Source organism: Leptonychotes weddellii, chromosome X (assembly GCF_054177405.1).
Source record: "Leptonychotes weddellii isolate Sample4059 chromosome X, ASM5417740v2, whole genome shotgun sequence".
In the NCBI taxonomy this organism is placed as follows: Eukaryota; Metazoa; Chordata; class Mammalia; order Carnivora; family Phocidae; genus Leptonychotes; species Leptonychotes weddellii.
In genome coordinates, this window is record NC_138385.1 from 91,921,630 (window position 1) to 91,928,110 (window position 6,481).

Here is a 6,481-nt window from a genome sequence, read left to right on the forward strand (position 1 = left end):
TGCCATGGGCATGGGTTGTATAAATGGGGAGCACTGGTCACTCCAGCCGATTGACTATGTGGATGTCCGTTACAAGAATAAAATGAATCTGGATTTTATGAAGAATGGATTTAACGGAGCAAAGAATAGATGGTTGCAGGCCAATTAGGAGGCTAACAATAGTCTATGGGAGGTATTTGTAGCTTGGATTTGTAACTTGGTTCTCTAGAATGGTAATGGAAGGAAATGCCCACATTCGAGAAAGATTTAAATAAAATTGGCAAGATGGTGGGTTGGATATGGTGAGAGATAGGGAAGTGTCAAGGATGACTCCAAGTTTCTGGTTTGCAAAACTGGACAGGTAATGATGCATCCACTGAGTTGGGTTGTGCTGGAATTGGACCAAGTTTGAGACAAGTTTGGGATATGTTGAGTTTGAGGTACCTTTAATGTTCAAAAGGGGTCTAGAGCTGGGAGGAGATATCTGGGCTAAAGTTCAACATTTAAATACAATCATTTTAACCAATGTGTTAATGTCATGGCAACTTTCAATCAGCAGTAATTGTGCTTTGATTAAAATCTCATTAGCTGAAATATTGCCCCAGCACAAAAATTGTCAGGGCAATTTTGCATTACATTTGTACATTATAAAGCTGTACATTGCCAATATTTAACAACCTGGTTGAAAAAAAGAAAAGAAAACCACATGTACACCATTCCATAGGGATGAACTTTCAAAAGAAAATCCAGTTCATTACAGTTTTTCTCTATCCCTCATCAGTAGTAACGTACATTGTGTGCTTTCTGTAGGCATCTTCCAAAGTGTTCACATATAATTTTAATTCATTCAGTCTTTGAAAAGATTCTTTAAGGTAGATACTGATATCGTCATGTTCATTTTACAGTTGAGAAGGGTGAGGCACAAACTGTTTTAATATTGCCCACCCTGTAAGTTGGCAGAGCTGTGACTCAAGCCACGGTGGTCTGTCTCCAAAGCCAGCGTCCGTAACCCCCGGGCCTCACTGCCCCTGGGAAGAGGAGGCATCAACAGCCACAGGACTTCTGGGCACATGGCATACTCTGGAATTCTAAGGCCGAGGAGGGAAAACGGAGCAACCATCATCAGTCCTCTTTGATTTTCCTCACTGTCCACAGTCATGCAGTTTCCCAGCCCCCAGGTTCCTGTGTTTTTAGAAAAACACATTCTCTAAAGTAACAACATGAATTGCTTCTTCAAATGTTTTTGAGTCTTTGTGCTGCTGGCTCAGATAGCTTTCTTGCTAGCACAGGAAAGCAATAAAGCCAATAAGGAAACTATGAAGAAGAAAGCTTCTCTAAAGAGATCTGAAATCAGCTTTCAAACTATGTACAAGAAGGATATGTTTGCAAAACAGTAAGAACTGTCTCCAAGACTTTCTGATAGCTTTAGCAATACTGGGCACTTGACATCTGTGCAAAAAAAAAAAAAAAAAAACCTTTTATCTCTGAAATAGTAAAGACATCATAACATCAGACCAGCATATTAATAACAAAGGACTTGTTTTGCTATCGGGCAGCTAAAACATATTTCTTTGCTAGGAAATATTTTCTAGATTTCATCATGCCTGGTCATAAATTATGTATTCCTAAATTGTTGTTAGCCAGCTAACAGTCAGTTGGACAATCCTTTTTACGGAGGCATAAGTTGACAGTGATTTAATATTGCAAACTTTATCGTGCCTGCTTTGCTTAAGTTTGTTGATTGAAAATAAAATGGTTTGAGGGAAGTAAATTCATCTTACACCGAAAAATTATGATAAAATTTCATTGGCTTTCCCATAGCTCTGGGTGAGGCTCAAAACTCACTTTTCTTTTATCGTATTGGTCTCCAAAAATTGAAGTTGTTCTAATAGCTATCCCTTCTTTTTCTCTTTCTTTTCATCTGTTGTGCCCTTCCGTCAACTTTATCCATCTGGCTCCCATTCCTCCTTCGCACCCGGCTCTCCCAGCCCCACCTGCCTGTCTCCCCGGCACCTCCCCCTTCCTTTCTGTTTCATATTCTTTACCCTTCTCTATTCCTATGAGTTAAATCAGGTACAGGTATCGTGTTTTCCACTTTTGCCATTAGCCTAAAGCAGAAGTCGAAATCATACAGCTTTCTGGCCCAATCTAACCCTCTGCCTGTTTTCATAATTAAAGTTTTGATGGAACATGTCCAGATATATGTGTTTGCACACTGTGTATGGCTGCCCTCTTGCCACGGTGGCAGAGTTGAGTGGTTGCAACTGAAACCGTGTGGCCCACAAAGGCAAAAATAGTTACTCTTGGGCCCTTTACAGAACAAGTTTGCTGAGCCCGGGTATAAAGGATAGGCCCCAGAATCGAGCAGCCATATCTCTAGGGTCTTCGGAGTGGAGCACTTACCTCTGCAGGCCTGGGGACTATATCACAGTTTTTTGCCACCTTGGGACCCCGCAAAGTCATTTCTCTGCCAGTTCTCTCATTTGCAAAATCAGTCCCACGAACAGTCCCTCTGCTCCTATTTCACAAGGCTGAGCTGATCATCCGTAAAATCATATTGTTAATATATGAATGGGGAAAGGTATCAAAGCCCTGTAACTTCAGATGCCAGGACAAAGGTTTTCCCGGGGACACCATCCTGAAGAGCACAAATGACCTCGGTGAGAAATCGCTTCTCTTTTGCAGCTTGAGGCACCTGAGCCGCAGCATTTGTCTTCCCCTGCTTGCTCACCTTTGTATCCACTCTCCTGTGGAAGCTCATTGGCGGTAAGGAAGCCAAAGGCCAGCTTCAAATATGTGCCACAGAGGGAATTTGGGAGCCAGGTGCTCCTGGGGAGCCAGTAACTCAACACCAACCCTGGATCCCATAGCAAGCTGCCAGGACCCTGCGTTGGCCCGGCTGCTTTGAGTTCATCATTTGGCTCCTGTTTGCCCAGGATGTTCCCAGATTCCCATTTGTTTTGCCTGAGGCCACCACCCTGTTTGTCATACCTTCGATTTATGAAGCATGGCGTGGTAATTCAAGCTGTTCCAGGACAATCTGCTTTCTCCTCAAACTCATTTGGCAACACGATCTCCTTAGAAAAGCACGGATGTGGAACTGAGAGGCTGTGTAGAGAGCGTGTGTGTGTTGGGGCTTTTTCCTTACCTCCTAAACAGAAGTTTGGAGAACACATGCCTGATGTGGCGGAGAGACATGAAAAAGCCCCAGAGCAAGGAAGGCGAGGAAGGAGGGCACGCCGCAGGCCAGGCCCACCCGGCGCCAAGGAGCCCCGCTCGGGGGTCTGTGTCCAACCCCTCCAGCCCCTCCCGAGCTTAGAGACGGCAGCCCCAGCCGCGCAGTGCTCCTCCTCGGAGGTCTGCCTTTCAGCCGCAGGGGGCCCTCCTCTGGCTTTCCTGTTTCCAGTGTCTTCGTGGGTTCCTTCAGCCTCGGGGTGGGAGCGGCTTCCTGCACTTGCTACCCCCGTGACATCTCAGCGCTCCCTTTTACCCTTTCGGTTACCTGGATTACAACCTGATACCTGGTGAACAGTGTCTTCGGAAGAAATGCTCACGGTTCAAGTAACTGGTGTGGCTTCTGCTCCCTGACTGGGCCCTGCCTAAAACCAGAGCCTAGGGTGACACACAGAACCGGTCCAGGGACAGGCTGCTCCCAGGGGGGCAGCCAGACAACTTTCTAGTCCACCCTCCTCACCACAAGGAGAACCTGAAAAGAACACCACACCCCACGGCCCCCAAGGAAAGGCCCTTTCTTCCCCCAGAGGATGTGCCTGCTCTGCCTAAGTGTCAAAGCGAAAGCCAAACAAGAAACCAGGGCAGAGAAGAGGGCCAAAGACAGGGGCTTGTGGGCTGTCTCCCCACCGGGGCCCACTAGTTTTCACTGTTGAGCTTCTTCCTCAGCAGCCCTGTGCCACGTGGGGTCCCACTCTGAGAGAAGAGGCCCTGCCTTCAGCAAAAAGAAAAGCTCCCTTCTTGGGATGGAGTTGGGGGGCCTCCCCCAACAATGGCAGACACTTCACACAAGGAGCTGAAGGGGGAGGCTGCACATGATGCCGGAGCAGAAGTGGGCAAGGCGGAGAGTGCTCCCCCTGACACACGCACACTCACGCACGCACACGCACGCAGGGACAAGAAGGCACGGGGTTGTTTCGGGCAGTGTGTCACCTCGGCATGAGGTCACGGTTCCCTCCTACGGTAGAGCCACCCCTGAAATGATACACTTGGCTTGCTCCCCTCAGCTCTTCAAAAGCAAGACATTGTCAGGAATATTTCGTTAAAAGGAGAGCCAAAACACCAAACCAACACAAAACAAAGAAGAACCAGAGTTTTTAAATGGCAAAATCCATTTGCAAAAACAGAGTGTAACAACAATAAAGAAAAAGTAACAATTAACAATAAACACCAAATGGAGCAAGAATCCTGCAACTTGCCGTAAACTGGCATAAAGAGGAGAAATGGAATAAAACAAAAGAAAATACAGACTTATAAGGAGATCAGAACCAAAGTTTAGAATACTTCCTCTAGAATACTAGAATATTTCCTCATAAGTTCTGAAACTACTTGAAAGTATCATGACTATGAATCATCTCGGTACGCATTATTTAGATAAAGGGAAAGAAGAGACCACGTCACATTGTGTGACCCCCACTGCATGCCAGGGATTGAGTTCAGTGCTTTGTAGGGAGCACATCAGAGAATTTTCTCTCTGCTGTCAAATAAACCTGTAGCTATATGACTGTCCCCATTTTAGGAGAAAAATGGAGCTCAGCGGTCCCGAATCTTACTGAAATCTGGGTGCGTGGACAAATGGAATTGGGCCACAGGCTCCATGTTCTGTCTTCCCTACCATGTGGGTCCCTCTCAACAACCCACTTGTGGACTATTGAACTCTCTCCTTGTCTTGGTACGTTTGGGCCGCTATAACAAAACACCAGAGACCTGGTGGCTTATAAACAACACAAATTTATTTTTCACAATTCCTCTGGGAAGTCTAAGATCAAGACACCAGCAGATTTGGTGTCTGCTGAGAACCAGCTTCCGGGTTCGTAGATGGCACCTTCGAGCTGTAAACTCACGTGGTGTAAAGAGCAAGGAAGCTCTCTCGGGCTTGTTCTAGAAGGGCATTAATCCCATTCATGGGATTCGGCTCTGCCTTCCTAACCTCATCACCTCCCAAAGGCCCCACCGCCTTGGGGGTTAGGTTTCAACATATGAATTTGGTGGAAAGGCACAAACATGCAGATCATAGCACCCATTTTTTATTGCCTGCCCTCATTGTTTCTTGAGTTTTGATGAAAACATTCAGCTTTGCTGGATTCAGTTATTTAAGTGGTCCATTACATATCTCTGCTACGGTTCTAGCATTTAGATACGGAATTTCTAGCCACCGAGACTCTATAGTTCTTTTCTCATCATAAAGGAAACTTCATTCATGATCTGCTTTGCTTTATTTGTACAATGGAGCAGATTGCTTTGCTTTATTTGTACAATGGAGCTTATCACCTGATAAAATTCCAAGCAATCTCAAGATGAAAACAACAAAGTGAACTGTTAGTTAGATAGTACCCACCTTGTTTTTAAAAGCCTCCTATTTCATGATTGATGCTAAAGACAACAAGTTGTTGGTTCTTGTAAACAAACTAGGTTTTATTAAAACATCGGTATAAATGTCAGGTAACCTGTCCTCTGTAGCAGTGGTTCTCACACTTGAACCTGCATTAGAATCCCCTGGAGAGCTTGCTCAAACACATCACCAAGCTCTACCCCCAGAGTCTCTGAACCAACAGGTCTGGAGGGGGACCCAAGTGTTTGCCTTTGTAACCAGTTCCCAGGTGATGCTGATGCTGATGCTGATGGTCAGGAGGCCAGACTTTGAGACCTGCCCCTCTGTAGAAGGGCTGTAGAAAATGAACTAATCATTCCCTCTTTCTTCTTTAGTAATGAAACTCTGATTTTAATTCAGGGTGGAAATGCATCTAGCTGGAAGATTGTATTTCTTAGTCTCTCTTGCACCTTGATGTGGCTCCATGACCAAGTCCTTAGCTTATGAGCAATAAGAAAAAGTGGTGTGTGGGAGCTCCAGGAAAGTGGCTTGAAGGAAGCTGGATCCCTGGGAAGAGCCTGGAGTAGGCAGCTTCTCAGAGGGCCCAGCGATGACCTACTTCCCGATACGTAGGCCCTCGTGCAGGTCCCCCTGCTTGAGTGTGGGCCAGGCTTCTAACGGGAGAAGCCAGCTTCTGAGCATGAGGCAGCCCTGTGGAGAAGCGCACGTAAGTGAGCTTGGAAGAGGACCTTCTCAACCCTGCCCACAACCCTGTGAGTGGGCTCGGAAGGAAGTTCTCCTGAGTTGAGCCTAGAGATGACTGCCACCCCAGCTGAGGCCTTCATTGCAGCCTGAGAGCCCCTGAGCCACAACCACACAGCCGAGCATCTCCCCAGTATGGCCCACAGAGATTCTGAGATAATAAACGTTCGTTGGCTCCAGCTCCCAAGCTTTGGGGCA

General features: G+C 46.3%; 1 pseudogene; it reads right to left on the minus strand.

Moving 5' to 3' along the window:
- Positions 1 to 462: 462 nt before the first annotated feature.
- Positions 463 to 593, minus strand: LOC145717996 (U4 spliceosomal RNA; annotated as a pseudogene).
- Positions 594 to 6,481: the final 5,888 nt, after the last annotated feature.